Source organism: Protopterus annectens, chromosome 8.part1 (assembly GCF_019279795.1).
Source record: "Protopterus annectens isolate FY-2018-M chromosome 8.part1, PAN1.0, whole genome shotgun sequence".
NCBI classification, from domain to species: Eukaryota; Metazoa; Chordata; order Ceratodontiformes; family Protopteridae; genus Protopterus; species Protopterus annectens.
In genome coordinates this window covers 162,855,087-162,877,327 of record NC_056742.1, presented here as the reverse complement: position 1 = coordinate 162,877,327, position 22,241 = coordinate 162,855,087, and positions in this window count along the sequence as shown.

Below are 22,241 nucleotides of genomic sequence, written 5' to 3'. Positions count from 1 at the left end.
TAATTTGGTCTTTGGAACACTGCCTAAAAAAGGAGGCACTATAGGGGTTGCAAGTGCCTTAGCCAATATCCAGAAGCCCAGGGGGGTGACAGATGCAGGCCATCACTGGTAAAGCATCGAGGTCTATCAATCATGTCATCCTAGCCAGACAGATACTGGATTCCCTTATAATGACACCAGAAACTTAGCCAATTGTTGAAATTGATCATTTTCTGCTTGTACTGTGGTATCATTCTGGGTGATGGTAAGATGCTGCTCAGGGCTAGGGTCATTCCTGCCTGGGCTACACAATCCGAGAGCTCCTCCATGTCTCTTTTCATGTAGTCCAGGGAGGTACATCTCAGGTCATTCACACCCACATGTACAACAACAGAGTCATATTTGTACCTGTTGTTGAGGGACCTGAGTGTGTGCATTTTGTGGTGGATTCTGGGAACTGACAGGCAGCTGACTGTTACTTTCTCCTTATTCAACCTAGTGAGTGGGACATCAGTTTGCCTCACTATCAAGTCACCTATGACTAATGTGTTGGGCATGCTATTTTGCCTTAGGGGCTTTGGTGGAGTGCCACACTGTTTAGGAGAGGTATGTGTCTCATGATTAGTGTTGTGTTGTGGTGGTCGAGTGTGTTTCTGCCTTGGAGGTCTCTGCTGCTTGGGTAGATTTTTATTGAGAGCCTCCATAGAGGTGGGTTTGTGGTTTGTGTTTTTATGTGAAGGCATTGCTGGTGTGTGTTCTGGAGGGCTATGTGTTCTATGTGGTGTGGTGCAAGTGCTGACCTTCTCCTCTTGACCAGCTATTCCGGTCTTGGCTGGAGAGTGCGTGGGTTCCAGTTTGGGTCTATAAGTGCATCTCTCGCAAGTCTGAGTGTTGGAAGGTAAGAGTAAAGGGTTGTCAGGGTACATGAGGCAGTTGCTACATTGCTTCAGGAAGCCCAAGTTCTCCAGATTAATAGGAGAAAGCACAGGGAACCTACCTTTAGACATGCCTGGAGGGGTGGGCATTGATAATAAATGCTGGATCTGTTTCCTTGAAGAACGTTTAGTGCTGGTAGCACTTTTGTGTGCTACAATAATTGCTACAAGAAATCTGGTAAAGTGCTAGACTAATAACCTAGTATAAGTGCAGGAGAGGAGAAAACTAGTAGATCTGAGGGAAAAATTGAAGAGCAGACTCTGGCACCGCTCAAAAGCTTACAAACAGTCCTGGATACAGCAAGTCTGTATCTGGACTAGACTAGTTACAGGAAAGGTGTGAAACAAGTGCAAACATGGGCTTCTAAACCGGAAAGTTGAGAGAGATGGAAAAACTGTCCAAACAGCCAATAAACTACAATTTCTGGGCCAGGAACCACTCGTCTTGTGGTAGATAGGCTACCTAGTGCTTACCACTCCCACTGATAAGCTGGAAGGCTTCCCTCTAACACAGACAGGCTTGGGGGGTTCATAAGCTTGCAAACAGTCTTGGACACAGCAAATATGTATCTGGACTAGACTAGTTACAGGAAAGGGGTGAAGCAAGCATAAACACAGGCTTTTAAGGCAGAAAGTTGAAAGAGATGGAAGAAACTGCCCAAACGGCCAATAAATACAATTTATGGGCCAGAAACCACTCCTTATGTGCTTGATAGGTTACCTAGTGCTTACCACTCCCACTGATAAGCTAGCACGTTTCCCACCAACACAGAAAGGCTTTGGGGGCCTCAGGACCTTACAAACAGTCCTGGATACAGCAAATCTGTATCTGGACTAGACTAGTCACAGTAAAGGGGGGAAACAAGTACAAATGCAGGCTTTTAAATCAGAAAGTTGAGAGAGGTGGAAAAACTGCCTAAATGGCCAATAACTAAAATTTCTGGGCCAGAAACCACTCCTTATGTGGTAGATAGGTTATCTAGTGCTTACCACTCTCACTGATAAGCTAGCAGGCTTCCCTCCAACACAGACAGGCTTGGGTGGCTCAGGAGTTTACAAGCAGTCCAGGATACAGCAAATCTGTATCTGGGCTAGACTAGTTAGAGGAAATGGGGGAGACAAGCTTAGAATTTTTTTTTGTAAAGTGGAAAAGAAGAAAGCTGGAACAAAAGATAATTCATGGTTAAGAATCTAAGTGGGTTGGCCTTCTCAAATGTTCTCTCACTATTAGGTAGAATGAACTAAAGACACTAGACTGGGAGGAGTGTCCCAGATCAGATATACAGTATGGGCAGGCAATTGCAAAGCCACCAAGTATAAGAACAAGAAACAATAGGAAGGGGGTGGGAAACTATTACAGCTACTAGCTGTAGCCACTAAATGAAAGGTTTAAACAGATAAAGGAGCAAAGGGACTCTAGAGAATGCTTTTAACTGCAAACAAATCAGTTATATCATACCTGACTAGAACACAGAAACCTCACAAAATGCACAGAAAAGCATGGATAAAGTACTCACAAACAGAAAATACAACTCTCAGTATGAAAAAGCAGTTTACAGTTAAGTAATTAAGTAAACATGCAATTACAGTAATGAAACAGTATCTAGCAATGAAAAATAATGTTAAAACAGTATAAAACAGTACATAAATGCAGTGAAACAGTAAAAGAAGCTTTATAACAGTGCAAAATGTAGATTAACTGTATAGCACAATTGTAAGCATTACAGAAGTGCAATTCAATGAAATAAGTGTAAGAAATACTTATTCTGCTCTTGGAATCTTAAGGAATTTCTGTTTAGTCCCAGTAATGAATCAACATCCACAGCCTGGTAGATACAAGCACAAGCCTTTGCAGACACAGGGTTTATATACCAGAAAGGATGGAAGAATCAATAAGTGTGAATTACTACTCAGTCCTACAAGGCCCTGCTGTTACCCAATCACTCATGTTACAAAAAGTCAGGAAACCCTGTTACTGTCAATAATAATGAAGACAACACACTATCAATAGAAAATGGCTGCCAGAAACACAGGAAACTCAACAAACAAAACTACCAGGCCTGGACAACAGCAGGCCTCAATCAAGATTATGCTACCTGAGCAGAACACAGAAACCTCATGATAAATGCACAAACAGAGCACTCACAAACAGAAAATACAAGTCTCAGTATGAAAAAGCAGTTTACAGTTTAGTAATTTAATAAAAATGTAATTATAGTAATGTACACTATTACAGCTACTAGCTGTAGCCACTAAATGAAAGTTTTAAACAGATAAAGGAGCAAGGAGACTCTAAAGAATGCTTTTAACTGCAAACAAATCAGTTATATGATACCTGACTAGAACGCAGAAACCTCAAAAAAAAAATGCACAGAAAAGCATGGACACTGCACTCACAAACAGAAAATACAACTCTCAGTATGAAAATCAGTTTACATTAAGTAATTCAGTAAACATGCAATTAGAGTAATGAAACAGTATCTAGCAATGGAAAATACAGTTAAAATGGTATAAAACACTACATAAATGCAGCGAAACAGTAATAAAAGCTTTATAACAGTGCAAAATATAGTAGATTAACTGTATAGCACAAATATAAGCATTACAGAAGTGCAATTCAATGAAATAACTGTAAGAAATACTTATTCTGCTCTTGGAATCTTAAGGAATTTCTGCTTAGTCCCAGTAATGAATCAACATCCACAGCCTGACACTGGTGAAGACAGGAAAATATTTCACTGATTATGAGTAGGAGACCTATAACTTTGTATCTTGTGTGGCTATGAGGATGCCTACAATAATCAAACTTGCTCTGCCAAGTTATAGCTTCCTCATCCTTTGCATATATAAAATTCCAGCTCCAGGCTACCTATATGATGTTAGCATTATAGCACTCATCCTTCTCAAAGTGGGATGGGGATCTCACCTATGGAATATTTTTAAAGGCCATTCTCTTCCTGAGGAGCAAGGGCCCACCACTGTTTAGGGATATATCGGTATTTTGTTATATGCCTTGCTCCCTAGTGAGGGAAGAGGGAAGAAAGGAAGGAATAAATGGGCCAATGGAGACATATGGGTGTCAGCAATAAAGAGTAGGGGGCAAAAAAGACATCATGGTCAACAGTGTCAAATGCTCTACTAAACGCTAAGGAGGTAATATCTACTTGTATAGTCTGCAGCTATTGACATATTATTACCAAAAAATAAGAATTTTCATGGCAGTGGAGACCCACTTTGTATAAGGGTATTGCCCCTACTCCCACCTTCCTCCACAGGATTCATGGATCACTGCAGTCTCCAGTGTGTCCTTTACTTATGTCCTGCTGATACCCAGTTTCTTCATTCCATGCAGGCTGGTTCATTCAGCTATTCCCCAAGCATTTAATGAATTCCAGCAGAAATGTTCCTTATGATGAATATCTATATTTGTGTAGTTTCCATCTTCCAGCATTTTGTCTGGTTTCACCAAGATGATTATTACAGCGCATGTCATAATTATTTGCTTCAAACATCTCCATAGATGTGACATCAGCATGTTACTTCAATAAAAAAAATAGTACACAATAGAAAGCATTTGAATTGTCACTTCCTTCAATATCCATAGCTGATGGCCTATCACATTACACATCTGATGAATTTCAATTGATCAGCTTTATCGAAAAGGTGATTGGGAAATAGCCACAGGAAGGTATGAAAAAATGGGTACTCAGCACTTTTAAGACAAAAAGTATAGATGACATTCATTGTTAAGTAGCTTCTATCTGCCTGACTACCCCATTAAACAAGACTGGGTAGTACTATCATACACAATCACAGCTGCTTTTATGCACTGCATGTCTTAACAGTACTCAGATATTTCTGTACTAGACATGATGTCTGTTAAGTGTTATAAATTGATGTCAACATCAGGTTACAGCAAGAGGTTCTCCGGTTCGATTCTCGGCTGGGGTGCCTTCTGTGTGGAGTTTGCATGTTCTCCCTGTGTTCGCGTGGGTTTCCTCCGGGTACTCCGGTTTCCTCCCACATTCCAAAGACATGCATCTGGAGTGTTTCTCCCCGGGCCTCCGCTGAAAACAGGCTCTGTGGAACCTAGTCGGACATTCCCGGTCAACAAATGTTAAATAAATAAAATAAAATAAATGTACATATCCATAAAAGAGAAGAGTACATGCCTATATATCATGTGCATCTGTTGATAACAGGTTGCCTTTCTGTTCAGAAATCCACAGGAATACCCACATCAATACAGTGCAGAAAAATAAATCATAATAATTAGAAGAAGAATCCTGGAGCCTATATTTCCAGATCGAGTATATCACCATAAAATGTAAAACAATAAAGTTAGTGAATCTAAACACCTGAGCAGTACTACAGCAAAAGTTAAAGTTCTTGTACCTACAAACTAACCTAGCTTAGCAAAACTGCAGTACAATATGTTCTGGAGGGCATACTCTCCAAATTTGGGGCTTGGCATCCACATGCCCATTATTTATATATAATTCCAGAGCAGCTGCAGTTAAGAAAAAGAGCAAAATGAACTTTAAAGTGTATTCTTGTACCCCACTCTTTCTGCAGTATGCAATTGAAATCACAGATACAATATAATTGTTAATAATTCTAGAAGTAAATCAAATTAGTCTGAATACAACCTCAGGGAAACATCTTCCATGCTCACATTTGTAAGCAAAGATTTTTTTCCTCTATGATGCATATTACACTTGTAAATAAAATCTCTTTCAGGCTGTGCACGACACTTTTCTTCCTTGTGTTTTTATGCTACATTTGAGAGGAAACCATCGGTTGTGCCCCAATTTCTAGACAAACTGTGGTTTCAGCATTCTTATTTGCTACAAACGATACTGATGGTATTCTGCAGTCTGCTACACCACTGAACAGATTTAGGGTTAGCATCATCCACTAAAAGAGGGAATTATCTTTTTGGAAGCAGAATGTATTGGTGGTACATTCATTTGAAGACATATGAACATGATCATTCAAGGGCAGTATCCATGCATATACAATTCTGATGCATTGTATGATGCAAGTTAAATATTTGATGACACTCTGCACATAGTGCATGGTCTCACAGAAGTGACCTGCACATAGTGTATGGTATCAGAGGACTGATCCTGTCTTGGGCGGTGATGATGCGTCATTTCTGCAGTTAATACTAGCTGTAACACAATTGTATAAGGCACAGAGTAAGTAATTATGTAAGCAGAAGTTGTTACAGAGTAGTATCAGAGCAGTGAAGTAATCAATGCTGTTCAGTGTGATATCATTCAATTTCTCCCAGCCTCAGTACTCCAGGAACATTCAACTTTATTTTCAAATGCAAATGTGTTTCTACTTCTAGGTAAGTGGTACAGAATTCATTATGTCCTAACTTTAGAAACATGAGGTCATAAGAATGTAGAAACATGCATGTCCACAGCTAGTGGGGTTTGGCTTTATTGGCTTTAATATGTCTTCAACGACTTAAAAAGAAAAAGTAAAAATTCATGGACATTCAGAAGCCATTTAGCTGAAACACTTGATGTCCTTAAGGGATCATTTGCATACATCCCATGGGCCTCTATTACAACAGGTTTAAGGTATCACACAGTGAAAACTCTAGCTTGGCTAGGTTTTTCTTGCAGTTTTTACTATCTGGTTTATCTGTGTGACCTTTTTTTACTTTTTGGTTTGGATGTTAGATTGGATATTTTGCAGAAACCTTAATGATTATGGACATCAGCAAGGTGTAAAGGCCCTGTGTTTCCATGGTACAGCCAAACTGTCCACATATGCTGTGATGATGAGGTCATAAAAAATCTGAAACATGCATGTCTATAGCTAGTGGAGTTTTGGCCTTTTCAGTGAGTCAGGAAAGTATAAGAAGAAGGTAAAAGTTCTTAAGAAGGAGTTCTAAACACTAGAGCTTAGGAAAAAGGAGATCTTATCATGAAGGTAAAAGTTCTTAAGAAGGAGTTCTAAACACTAGAGCTTAGGAAAAAGGAGGTCTTATCATTGCATTCAAGTAATAAGAGGGGGAATGGAGAGGGTCACAGTCTTGTACTCAAAAGATCTTGCAGACATGCTGTAAATGTTAACGATTATGAGTTGAAGGGAGACCTTATATTGGCCTTCATAAAGGAGTTGTTAGAACTGTAAGTATTTTCTTAGTGGGAAGCCACCCTTCCTGTTTTATTGCATGCCAGAAGTGATGCTTCAGAACTGCATCAGCAATAGAGATAGTTGCAAATTTGCAATGTTTTTGGTAGATGTATTGCCAGTGATGAAAACAGAGAATCCAAATGGGGAAAAATTACAACAAGATGCACCTATCTTTATTGTTGATTCTTACCCAGTCACATACCAACCTTGTTTGATTAGTTTGCTGATGTTACTGCATTCACACAGCACTGATGTAATTTTATTTCTTACATTTTAAATGCAAGAGGAGAAAGAAACCAACAGGGCAAGCCAAATCCCTAGGTATGTAATGGTTTGTAATACTGTCAAAAGACATTGTCTGGTCTGGTGTAGTTCTATTATGCTTAGGAAATTCTGAACTCCAAAATACAGTACAATGATTTTGTTAAACTTAGCTTTGAAGTATTTTATGTTCACATGTCTGACATAAGTGAACAAGGGTGAAACTAAATGATTAACATATGTCCTGAAGAGAACTTAGAAACCACCAAATGAAAAAAAATAAAAACTTAAAACCAAAAATGACCACCACTGGCTTAAAATTAAAACAGTTTAATCACCAAACTTAGTATCTCAGCCAAACGCCTTCAAAGAGTAGAAAGTAAAAAACACCTCACAATCATTGTCTTAAACTGTCATTATAAAACAATTAAATAATTAATGCATCATTACTTAATCATATATTTCCAATTTCATTCCTTATTCAAACCTAATGGCTCCAAAGTATTATACTTTAAAATAAAGTTTCTTTGTACAATAACTTATTTTTAATGGCAGTACATTCCCTAAAGTTAAACTAGCTTTTTCAGAATACATCCTTTTAAACTGTTTTAGTTTTAAGTCTGTGGCGGTCATTTTTGGTCTTGACGAGAACTTACTGATTCCTGGACATAGTAGGATGTTTCTAATCCTAAGGAATGTGATGAACGAATTAATGTAGATGGTAAATAGAAGTGATCCAAGGACAGAACATTATCAGCTCCAGAAAATACAGGGTGAAAAGTGAACTTTGAATATCAGAGCAGAGTTTAGAAGAACATGCTGTGCAGTTAATTAAAGAACCAGTTTTATGTGATCAATATAAGGCCACACATTGTTGTACATTAATCAGTAGAAGATGGTCACATTATTTGAGAAGGTCTATGCATCAAGCCTCAGGTTATGTTCTTTGAGCCAAAGCAGAGTAGCAAATAATACTAAGAAAAAGCATGGATGTATTAGTGCCATGTTATTTTCTACATACATGATGACGGTAGCTAGAAAGAAACCATAGGATTCAATGGGAGGTTGCAGCAGTCCTCTCTGCTAAGGGAAATGCAGTACAACTGGCTGAAAAGAGACATAGGGCAGGATTCACGAAGCCTCCGTGTAAGAGTTATAACTCATACACGGAGGCTGCAGTTAAACGGAGTGATGTCAGCATGCTCTGCATATTCATGAGAGCATGCTGAATCACACCTAAGTCTAACACGGTCCATGTAAGACATGTGGGGGTGTGTCCATAGGCTGAGCCCTGCAAGCGGACACGCCCCCAGAAGTGTAAAAGTGCCCAAAGTAGACACCCACAACAGAGTCCACGGAAATGTGAATAAACACAACACATCACATGCTCCTACAGACTATGAAACATAAAAGAAATATAAATGAACATGTCATATTTTTTTAAATTGTAAAGATGTTTAACCGTGAGTGCGCTCGTTTGCGCGGGCATGCCCGTAGCACAGCTACTGTTAGCAGTCAATGGGAAAGCATATAAGAACTAAATATGCAAAATAAGCGAGGAAGCAATAGCGTAGCGGTAGAGATGTTGGCTGCAGAGCAGGCATTCATGGTTCGAGCCCCCACAACACCAATTTTTTTTTTTGCAAAATAAGCAGGAAACAAGTCCCTGACAAATATGTACACATAAAACCCCAATATATGGAAATTGTAATGAAATAGCCCATTTATATTGAAGAAATGTGAGGTAACAAAAGAATAAAAAATGCCAGATGTGCCCATAGCTGAGCTACAGTTTGACAGGGTGAGTGCATGTGCCCGTAGATGAGCAGTGGTTTAACCGGTGCAAAATGAGTGCCCGTAGCTGAGCAGTGGTTTAACACGCTAAATATATGTGCCCCTAACTGAGCTGAGCGTAATATGCGTGCCGATAGCCAAATGAGGCTTAAACCAGCGTACCCCGTTTGCGCGGAGCTGCGCACCGTGCAAACAAGCTAACCGACGGGCAATGCTGAGCAAGCTGTATCAAAACTGCCTTTACACAGACAAACCCCTCAGCATGTCTAGACAGTCATGAAAAATAAAAAGCAGTGGCCAGGTTCGAACCCAGGATACTATACACCATAGTCAAGGTACAGAACCACTAAGCCATGACAGCAGTACCTAGAAATGCAATAATAGCTAATATATAGGAATGAATACAAACTAGAGCATGACAATGCAGGTTTACTGAAGTTGATACAATTCCAAAATGGCCAATCACAGATATGTGCGGGAAAAACGGACTATATAAGCCCCATAGGTGGGAATACACAGCATAAACGATTGTAGAACAGACCTGCAGGCAGAATGTCAGGTGTAGGAGAGGGTAGTCGCTTTTGAGCGCAGAGGTGGGGTGTTGAGGAGTCCAGGTACATGGCCTGGCTCCTAGTCCACAATCATGAGGCCCAACTCATGCAGGGCCAGGTCCTCTGGGGAGCGTACAGGGCTGAGGCGTGGGACCGGTTGGCTCATGAACTCACCAGTGCCACAGGGATTCCAAGGACAGGTGAGCAGGTCCGTCACCACCATGCGGACCTGAAGAGACGCAAGCAGGACCAACTGAACCTTTGGATCCAGGAGGCCCGGCAATCACCCAACGCCCCACCACTGAGTAAGTAACAATTAATTATGTATGTAAAAAGTTAAACTAGCTGAAATTATGGAGATGTGTATTCCAATATTACTTCATTTATATTACAGCTGCAGGTGTCCGTTCTGCGAACCGCAGAGCCTATGGCGATAGGCTGGTGCGGTTGCGCCACCAGGCAGGTCAGTAATCCACTACCAGTAACTGTAAAGAAATATAAAAGTATGACAGTCAGCAAAAGAGTGCAGTGTAGCCAGTAAGGAATAGAATCTGCAAGTAACAGTGTGAAAGTGTATGCAAGTATTGCTTGATTACAAGAGTTCCCAGCCTGTAAGTGTAAACTAAACATGAAACTGTCCAACATATATTCTGAAATAAAAATGCCCTGCCTGTAAGAAAATAGTACACAACCTGCAGCAGGATGTAAAGTATAGCTGCAGAAGATGATGAAATCACATGTGTGAAATATATCCCTGTGGAAATACTGAAACATGACAGAAGTGAGACTGCTGGAAAGTATTGTAATAACTACTGTTAAAACATGTCAATAAAGCCTAGAAGTACCATCCTGAATAGTAACATGAAAGCAAGTGAGAGAGTGTGAGAAAGTGTCATGAATCCAGCAATACAGTAGTAATAACCCCTGAATAAAGTATACTGCAGTCAAGACAGAATTAAATGCATGTGAGACTCAGAACCAAACAGCAAAATCTGTTCAAAGTGTTGCTGCATGTGGAATGTGTATCCCAAAATCTGGATATGTTGCTCCCAGTCTGAAATACGCAGATAGGATGATTGTCTGATATACCAAACATCCACACTTGTCTACAGGTATATAAAGCAAAAGTAGCAGGATGATGTATCTGAACAAAGCTTGATATGAATGTGTATGAAGAACACTAAAATGTATATTGATGTTGCAGTAGCAGTCCTATCAGCAAGGTGAAGTAGTTAACATATAGGACACTGTAGTTAGAACAGTAGTGTGTATATAACTGTAGCTATTAGAAATGTACAGCATATGTATTGGTATTCGAAGGTGTTAATATTACCTTATTTACCCCACCCTATAACCACTATAACCCATTCCACGTGAAAATGGTATGTGCAATCACAATTAACACCCCTGGACGTTTGTCCTGTTGGGTCATATATATTTGCATGTCTGTTGATGCATCTGCCCTGTTCATACACCCACACCTGATGGCCTGTTGCCATCAATTAACCCTGCATGTTGTTGGACTGTGTATTTCTGTTCAAATTATGCATGTGTTATGCACGCTGTTCAATGGTGTGAATATCTGGGTGTTTGGTTAATGGGAATACTAATGCATGCTGTTACAACTAACTGTGAATGGTATTATATGTCACTAACCCAAACTGTCATGACATAATGCAAAACATAGAACGACAGGGAAGGCGGGTTCCAGCAGACCCACCTCTCCCACCTCAGCTGGCGAGTGCACCTGGCACTAGTGCAGAGTCCGGACCCTCCTCCGGTGGCCCTGTGCCACCTGCGGGTGGAAGCGCTGCAGGGGATGGGGCTCGCCCCCCCTCTGCAAGTGTGGCCGGAGGAGATCCACCACTCACCCTCCGTAGCGTCCGGACTGTGGTGCGTAGGGAGATTCGGGACTCTGTCCTTGAGCCCCTACGCCAGCTCGAGGCACAGGTGGCGCAACTAACGGGCATGCCCGTTGCCCCGCCTACACAGCCCCCAGCACATCCCCGTCCTGGGCAGTGAAGGAACAGTGGCAACTGCCTATGGGTGGGGATATCAGTTCCACTGTTGCCATCTGTGGGCTCATGGGCTCTGGATATCCAAACCTCCGTCCCCGTCAATTGTGTAACCCCCCACACGTGTCATACACCGCCCCTGTATGTGTCTTGTTTGTCTTGTCTGTTTACCTACCCAGCCTACCTCCCCAGCTGAACCGACTTCCCTCACCTGACATACCACTCTTACCTGAAAAAAAAAAAAAAAAAGGGCACTCTGTACCCACAAAAAAATTACGCCCCATACATAGCTGCCCATTCCGCACACATGTCCACTGGACATGGAACCTATCAATTACAATTGGCTGTATAACAAGTATTATTGTTGTCCTGACACCTCTCCCAGGGGTATAAGGTTTCAAATGTCACACCAAATTACATACATATGCACAGCTGTTGCTGCTGAAGAAATGGGCAGCTATGGGCCTTACCTACATCCCTCCTGCACATCCCAAGCTTGTTTCCCTACTGTCTTACCCTCTTTGTGACCCCTTTCTCACCACTTTCCTGTCTCCCCATTTTCTTTTCTTTCAAAGAAAATATCGCGGGTGTGCGCCAGAGTAAGCACTGTTAAGCGGTTGTAACCGGGTGTGCGTGGAGCTAACCACCAGTGCGCATGTGTGAGCTCCGCGCAAACCAGCGCTAGCCCGGTTACAACTGCTTAAAAGTGCCTTAGTCACTGTGATTGACAGGTCCTGTACTCAGTTCAAAAGAAAAATAAGCTCCCACTGTCAGTCCCGAACCCAGGACCTTGGAAACACTAGTCTGTACAACCTACCACTAAGCCATGACTCTTATACAAACACATTGTGCTAAAATAAATATAACCTGTAAAAGTAGGGATCAATGTAAAGGGAATATAGGATGTGTAGTACACAAAGCATGCCATTTAAAATAAATGTCAAAAACAATGGATATCCATAATAGTAGTGTGTGAAAAGAAACAGCCATGCTAGTTGGCAGCCTGTAGATAATAAGGTCAGTTAAAGTACATAGATATATTTATGCATATGTACATATATATATATATATATATATATATATATATATATATATATATATATATATAAATATATCTAGATATACTTGTAGGAGTCAATGTGCATACACACTTGCTACAGGGAACATGAAAGAGGAATGGAGAACTGTGAATATACAACACAGCCTGAAGCATGAGAGAGATACTAACCTTTACAGTCACAGAACACTGTCCACAGCATACCAGCATGGTCCCCGCCCACACAATCTGAAAGGGCAATGCCTATCACACATATCCTTTTATAGCACTGACCTGAAATCACAGTGAGAACTGCAATCAGTACACAACTGGCTGTATGCAATTAGCAAATGCTGGCCTTCAATTGGTGCAGAGGCCATCACATGGACCTATGCAAATACCTACAAAAGCATCCAGTGCTAACACTCCCCACATGCAATAAATTAATTGCATTGTCTGTAAGCAGACAGAGAGAGGCCGAGAAGTGGAAGAGAGAGAGAGAGAGAGAGCACCAAAATAAAAAAAAACCACACTGTGACTCTCCCTACCCTGAAGCTGTCAGCACTGACAGTAATAGCAGCAGCAAGCAGAAGCTGTGGAACGCAACCAGCTGCAACAAACACAGGTAATGCAAAGTAGCAGGTTAACAGTGTGCATACTGTGAACCCTCCAAATGTGTCATAGGTCTGTATCCATAGGTATGTCCATGTGATATGTTGTGTGTATGTAGTTCCAACAAAAGGGGATGACCACACATCACATGTCAAGCAGTCATAGGCCAGGATCCTGGTAGCATGTGTCTGTGCGTTGGCCTAGCAATTGACTGCTTTGAAATGTTAGCCAGGCCCCAAGCCAGGATCAGCCCATCCCAAAGGCACACTGGCTGGGAACAAGTGTCTGCAGGTACCTGATGTCACTGCACATGCATCCCATACTGCATTACCCCATAGCGTAGCAGACCAGGCCCATTATGCATATGATGTGGTAATTCCCAGGGTCAGTCGAGGTGTCCCCTTAGTGTTGTGGGACCACTGCTGCTGTATGCCACTGTCCAGGTACATATCCTGTAGCACGGCCAAGATAAACTATCAGTGTTACATGCGGTGGTATGTCCCCTCAGAGTGCTGGTAGCACACATCCAGGGGGACCACGATGTCACAGTGATGCTGTGTGTTCTCCTCTGCTGAGGGCGGCCCTCACCTGGACATGTGCGATGATAGGGAGGTTACACCCAGCTGTGATAAATATCTGAAAGGTGAGGGAGAGGGAGGGGGGATATGTGCACCGAACATGTCTGCAGGAATGTTGCCAATATGCGTGTGTTTGGTGAATGTTAAGTAGGTGTGGACTAACACAGAGCATATCCGAGGCATGTGGTCCGTATGTGTAACATAACTGAAGAAGGCCTTGTGGTCATCCACAGTGTTTGTGTCTATTACCCTCCCAGAGTAGGCTGTGGCTGTTGTTATGACGGACTGTAGCGTAGTACCAGTGCTGACCACAGATGCCTACCCTTAATGTGAATGTGCTCTGTCCTGCAGTAGCCCCCTGCTATTGTTATACAATCTGCCTCTGTCTGGGGTCCACTGGACAGGATGCCTAACCGTTGTACATAGGGTCTGGGTTAGACATGTGTGTGCAAGTGTCATGCAATCCGCAGCATGTCTGTGGTAAGCATTTGCAAAGGGGTCAGCAGTGTGGCTTGTGGCTTCCACTGGCCCAGTGTGCTGCATGGATACCATCCCAGTCCCAGCAAGTGAATAACTGTCTAACCACATACATATCAATGTAGTCTACTGTACTGGTGGTGGTGGTGGGATATGTATATCCAGGCCGTGTAACGTCTGTCCACAGCAGAGTAGTGGATGGTGTCCCACATACAGTACCTTGGGATGGAACCCCAGAGTGAGGTTGTGCATAGCACCTGTCAGTGTGTGCTGACCGATGGGGCATGCTACTACGTAGTGTGGAATGTGGCAGGTATTGTTGCACAGGTATTGGCTGAGCACTGATATCTGGCCATGTACCTGTGTATCCACCACGACACACACACATGCAACATATGGGAGTAGTAGTATATCACTACACATGCATATCATGTATAGTATGTGTGCCATACATTGCTGACATGGTCTGCTGATATCCTGTCTGTGTTCTCTTCCAGGGAGATGGCGCGACAGCGTAACCCCACCTACTCCGTTGCGGAGGATGAGGAGATCCACCAGAGCCTGGTGCGGGAGTATGACATCCTGTTTTCCCGCACCAGTCAGAACCAGCAGGAGAGGGCCGCACTGTGGCAAGACCTGGTCCGTAGGGTAAATGAAATTGACACGCATAACAGGACATATGAGCAGGTACGACATCACTGCAGTGATTTAATCCGAAGTGTCCAGCAGCGTGCAGCAGATATCCACAGGCAACAGGTCGCCACAGGAGGTGGGGTGGCCACACATCCCCCCCTCACCAGACTGGAGGGGCTACTCCTAAGTGTTGTGGCTCCAGCCCTGGAACACCAACAGCAGTACACCTGCATTATGATGGAGGCTGGTTCCACACAGCAGCACGACATGGAGCGTGCAGGTAATATGGCATATGTACACCTGACTGTTCTGTACACTGTATCATATGCAATATCAATGGGACAGATGTGCCCACTAACATTAATCTCATCATTTCTGCAGGTCCCTCCAGGGTTACAGAGAGACAGGCCATCCATGCTGGTGAGTGTGTTTAACATAACCTATAATAGTCCTGATAATGCTAGTAACAGTAGTGTAACTCAGTAGTGCTCTGTGTGTATACTGCAGGGTGTGCATGTGTGCATGTGTGCAGGTGTGTCAGTACCCATGTGTGCATGTGTGCAGGTGTGCCTGTGTCCAAGTGTGCATGTGTGCCTGTGTCCACATGTGCATGTGTGCATGTGTGCCTGTGTCCACGTGTGCATGTGTGCATGTGTGCCTGTGTCCACGTGTGCATGTGTGCCTGTGTCCACGTGTGCATGTGTGCATGTGTGCCTGTGTCCATATGTGCATGTGTGCATGTGTGCATGTGTACATGTGACCATGTGTGCATGTGTGCATGTGCACATGTGTGCATGTGTGCATGTGTCCATGTGTGCATGTGTGCATGTGTGCATGTGTCCATGTGTGCATGTGTCCACATGTCCACGTGTGCATGTGTCCACGTGTGCATGTGTGCATTTGTGCCCGTGTGCATGTGTCCATGTGTGCATGTGTGTATAGGTGCATCACTGGTAACAATGTCTGGAGAATGTAAACTGTGTTTCCTGTCTTCATCCCACAGGTTCTGGGGCTGCTCTGGTGACCTGCAGCAGGGAACCTGAATCCTGTGCCACGGCTACTGGTAATGATGATATATGTGTAATGGTACAGGAAGGTGTGTCAGGGTCTGCCATTGGTCAGCCAATTGACAGTACACAGCTGTCAACCCCATCATTGCGCACAGTCATCCTGCCTATACATCCTATGTCACCATTGTCCCTAGGTGATGGACAGGATACAGCGGGCATAGACCAGGGTAATGTGGTACCTGTGGCACATGCATCCCCACACAGCAGCCATGGGCAGGGTCCTCCGATGGTACCACACAGACAGTTGCCCATGGGTTCTCGTGGGAGCATCCGTGGGCGTACTGCCTCTGGCCGACGTGCCCAACAAGGTCTGTCAACCTCAGCGATGTTTCGGACTGTCATGCAGGCTTAGTCACGTATGGAAAGGTACACCAGACAGGGTCTGAGGGAGCTCAGAGCATGCCGCACAGCCATGACAGACAGTATGCGTGACATTGCGGATGCTATCCGTAACTTCACCGATGTCATAGACAGACGTTGTGGGGACATTTTACAGCAGTTCCACAACCAGATGTCCATGAGCCAGGGCAGTGGTGGGCATCTGCGGCGTCGACGTGGCCGTATGCCGGCAGCAGCAGCAGCTGGCAGTCGGCGCGGCAACAGGCTTCGCGCCCCCATAGTGCCAGCAGCAGCCCCAGCAACACTGGGTCTGTGCTGTCATCGGAACGCCCCAGGAGACCATGTGCGCGTGGCTCTGGACAGTCCCAACAGGGACATGTGTCCAGTCAACACACTCCCACTTCTGATGACAGTACCCAGTCAGGCGTTGTACTGGATACGGTCCGTAGCACCCCTGCCAGGCACAGGTACCGTGTCTGTGCACACAGACACTGATCTGTACGGCCTGCCAGGTGCAGTCTGTGGCTGTCCACAAACCCCTGTATATGGCAGCCATGAGGTGGAACTGTGTGCGTGCATACATACATGCAGAATGTCAACACTTAGGGCAACCACATACACGCACACACTGCAGCAACACTGGCCCACCCTGTACTGCTGCCCCTCACCAACACACATACACACACATGTCAATTGGTGGTATCAGTGGCTGACTCAGGCATACCTAATCCACACCCTGTGCATATGATGACACTGTGCCACCTCCTGCAATCTCCAACATCATTGCGGGAACAGGTAAACACGTTGCTGATGCACAGGGTGACTACATAGACGTGTATTAGTAGTATCATGTTGGTAACAGTACAGTGTGCTGCTATGACTGTGTGTGTACCCCAGCATGCCTGCTGTAGTAACTGTATGAATGTCCTGAATTGTTATCTGCACCCATAGTACATACCAAAGCATAACAGCTGCACATAATTGCATGCTGGTGGTAAGGTTGTCAACAGATAGCCACATACATGGGTAGCACAGGGGGAATGCTAACGCAAGTAGTAATATGCAATGGTGGACATGTACAGTAATGGTGTCAAGATGCCCACAACAACTATGCCATATGTATGTTCACGCATCTAGATATGTGTGCAGTACCAATGTTGTCCAGACCACAAATAAGTATGACATAATATCGGTTCCACCATGGCCATCTGTGCTGCATATTCCTGGGTACATGTTGATAGTGCCTACATATATGCATTGTGAATTACTGTTATTGTTACCCCTTCTTCGTTGTATGATGCAGTACTTCCAGCCCTGTGTACTGTAGCCTTGTTTGCATGCATGTTCGCCTGAGGTCCCCTGGAACACTGCTTACACCTGCAATGCAGGGTTTAAGTGCTTCTGTAGACTGCTAGTGACATCTGCATAGCGTACCATATGTATGTCAACCTTACACATGACAGAACGGCACTGTCTGTCCTGTACGTATGTAAGTAGCCTGTGACACATTGCACACGTCTTACCCGGTATATACCCACGTGTGCAGTCATATATGTCAGTGCTATGAGACAGAGGCAGTCCACTCACACATACACACCTTCAGTATGTTGTTCCCCATTGGCCCTATGTGTTGGTACTCACCATGGCAATCACACTACTAGGGTGGCATGTCCAAAGGTAACCTGTGAATCGCCTCTATGGTCCAGTCGTGGTTTATGTGGGTCATGTGTCATCGTCACAGCTGCCACATGTATGCAGTCAGCCATCACCCTTGGCCAGGTATATACAACACATGTGTGGGATGCCACCACACAGCCAATCTGGGGACTGGTCTCTCTGAACCCAGTGATGCCATACCCTGTCAGGTGGCATGTCATATATACTACGTACAGGACAAACGTCAAACCCAATCCCTGCCGCTACTAATGATAATACCCCTGAAGATGTTCCTGATAGCTTTGACCAGTCCTTTACTGAGACAGTGCAGGCCCTAGCTTGCCAACTACCTCCTAGCTCCCCTGGTCCTGAAAGCAGCACCCCTAGAAAACTACTTGCGTCCAGCTGCCAACCAGTCGCCACTTCACTTCTCCGTACCTTGGTTGTAACAGTGAAACCCACTACACTGTGTGCCGATCAACACCCTGCCGAGTACCTATCAAAACCAGATGATGCTATTGCTTACCCTGTCTCAAAGGTAATCAAAGGTACTATGTTAGAATCTAACTTTCCCACCATCTGTAAAATGTCATATGTAATCCCACTTCACACAGGAGGCAGCTCTACTGACGTCTCCACTGATAGGCCAATAGCTATACACTCTCCACTTGCAGAGGTTATGGTGACTTTCGTCATAGACAAGTCATGCACCGCCTAGTCCAAAATCGCAGTATGGCAGACACTCAGCATGGCTTACGTCCTCATCACAGCACTCCGTCAGGCCTCCTAGCCTTTACTAACACCATAAGCCATACTTGCAACATCAATGATATATCCACAGCCCTCTGTTTGGATAACTCAAAGGCATACAATATGGTTGATCACCAACTTGGACTCTGCACCCTGCACAGACTGTCTAGATACTGGAGCCTTCCAATGGTGTCAATCCTACCTGCATGGTCAACAGCAGGCCGGCCTCTGGCAGACCAAACCCTCTAACCGTCTACCAAACACCCTCAGAGTACCACAAGGCTCTATCCTAAGGCCCTTGCTGTCCTCCATCGTCATTAACGACCATTATACTGTCATCCCAAACGCCAGCTGTATCCAATATGCTGTATACCCTACTCTGATCTGCTCAGCCACATCTCCAGTAGAGTTATGTTCAGCTACCCAGACCACCTGTAATACAATAGCAAACTGGCTTTCTGAACATCGTCTGATCCTACATCCCAATCAAACTGAACTGCTGTTATTCCACAAACACGTAGGTCTACCACGTTCACCATTACCATAACATCAACCGATGGCACAATACTCTACCCTGACCCATCTCAACAACTATTAGGTGTCATCATAGACAATAACCTCATATGTGACATACATGTTAACCAGATTAGCCAAGCCATCAATAGAAAGCTAGGGTCACTTTACAGAATTAAAGCCTTCCTAGCCCCTCCAGCTAAAGGTGCCACAGCTCGCTCACACCATGTTGCAGCCCTTCTGTATGCATCCCCTCTACTCTCACATATGAACAAGACTGTCCTTAACAAGCACTGGATTTGCTACAACCACATTGCCAGGTTTGCCACTGGCCCGCCTGTTAGGACACATCATTGCATCAATCTAAATCAGCTTGGTTGGCTTGCAATACCCAGCCTAATACAGTATAACCAACTGATTATGGCCTATAAAATCCTGTATAATCCAGACAATACTCCTGCACTTAAATTACAATCACCCCCTATAACAATCCTAGACCGCTTCGAGCCTCTAACATTGTACTGCTTCGGACTAGCGAGTCTATTAACACACCTGGTGATTCTGTCTTTGCAAATCCTGTACGTAGATCCTGGAACCCACTTCCAGCTGATATTACCCTAATGTCCACCTTAGGTCATTTAACAGTAGACCCAAACAACATTTGTCATGTAACTGGCTATGTCAGTGTATCAGGCCTGGCTAACTCGGATGTGTAACCTGTGTGAACCACTGTACTGTGTAAATACAATGTAATCCTGGCTTGTGCTCAGGTCTAACATTAACCTGTGGAACATGTTGGACCTGCTTACTTATGTAATCTCTGTAAATAATCTGTTTGTGCTATGTCATGCTAGTATTTTGTAATGCTGTATCTGCTACCCTCGTAGCTTGTCTCCACGGGCCTACCCTGGGAATGGACATGCATCCAGTTGGGCTATCCCAGTCAACATATGTAGGACAAATAAATAAATCAATACATGATATTACAGTGACAACAATACCAGGCAGACATTGCCACACACTGACAGCATGCTGAACACACTGGGGCATATGTGGGGACTCAGACTAGCAGCCTGCCTGTGCATCACACACCTCCGCAGCTGGCACACAGGCATATGTTCCGTCGGAACACAGCACATGCCACACATGGCACGCACATCCCCTGTACCACACACCCACAGCCTGTAGGGCTACACAACACACCTGCCACAGACGTGTCAGGTACCTGTCATGTGTGCTGCACTGGGGTCCCGCTCAACAGGCTGTATCTGGTGAAGGGCACAGTGATATGACTCAGGGGCACTATGGTCCACCACAGCACACATGCATACAGGTCAGACAGAGGCATGGACAGATATGACTCACTCATTGACCATGCCAGTGTGGCTGCCTGGGACATACCTCCCTGGACTACATGATAGGGAACATAGAATGGATCTCTCAGCATTTGGCACAGGCCAGTATGAGCCTGATGTTAGTTGCCAACATACTCTCCCCAGGTATTCTACCACTATATGTGGGAAGGCTGTTGTATGTCTACATTATGCTCAGTCTCCACTGTCATTCATAGGGTATCCACTGGCTGTCAACGTGTGCTTACATGCTAGGAAGCCACATTGCTGTTCACGGGTCATCTTGCACGTGACACACATGGCCCGATGTATACTGGCAAGGCTCCTTGGTACACACATACTGCCTTATGCTGCAGGACATGGTTTACATAGCGACCTCTGTGGGTATCACACAGGTTAGGACACTGACAGTGCTGCTACACAACTACAGCAGTGTACACCGGAGGATGCATGCACCGGACACTGCCCTCAGCACGGTGAACTGCAGTGTCTGTGCAGTACCAGATGCATGAGTCATGGCTCACAGGTGTTACCCATCACTGACAGGCTATGCCCCTTACCATGCCTGTCATCCCCTACACATGTAACACACATGGATAGGGGTGTGGTATCTCGAGTCAACACAGATACACACACCTCCAGGTTGTTGGCACAGCACAAACCATCAGGGCCTACTCAGGTGCAGCTGACAGTGTGTCGGACTGCCATCTGGTTCATAGCATGGCACACACAACCCTCACATACACAGGAAGACCACCTATCCTCCATAACAACATCGGCAATATGACAGTCCCATGAACTGTGTTTATAAGGCCATACTGCATCCAGCCGAACATTGTGTGTGAGCATTGCTGTAGCTACAACACTCTAGTTGACGAGTTCACAGCATGTGGTCACCGAAATGCAGTGGAATGACATGTTACCACTACCACAACAGGTGGGAACATACAGCACCTGTACATTGACTAAATGTACACTATATGGGCCAGACCAGATGTGTATCCTCTGCTGTAGGTCTTTCACCATAGACACCCACACTGTATAGGGACATACCACGTGCGGACCCTGCACAGTAGGACACACAGTCATATTGGTATACATTGCTAATACCATTTATCCACACAAAGCATGTGTCAGACATGGTAACTACTGCAGGTCACAGGTATTTCTGTGTATGTGTCACACACATACATCATGTGTGCAATGCCATTGCTGGGTTAGGCAATGGCATGCATTGGTATGTACACACACCCATGCAAGGTCATACTGTGTGACACAACCACACGTGATAGTTGTGGGTTACCCAAACATGCCTATCTGTACTCTGACGATGGTAATAGACACAGTAGCAGAGCACACTATTGGCATTACTAGCCAACTAGCCCTGTCTGGCTGTGCTGATAGTGTGGTGACATCCCCTGTGTTTACTGGTGGGGTATGCAGCATCTGGTGTATAGTAGTATTTGCCAAAAGGATCTGTTCCCTCACACTTGCATTTACACACACCCTACTACCCCCACACACATGCAAACGT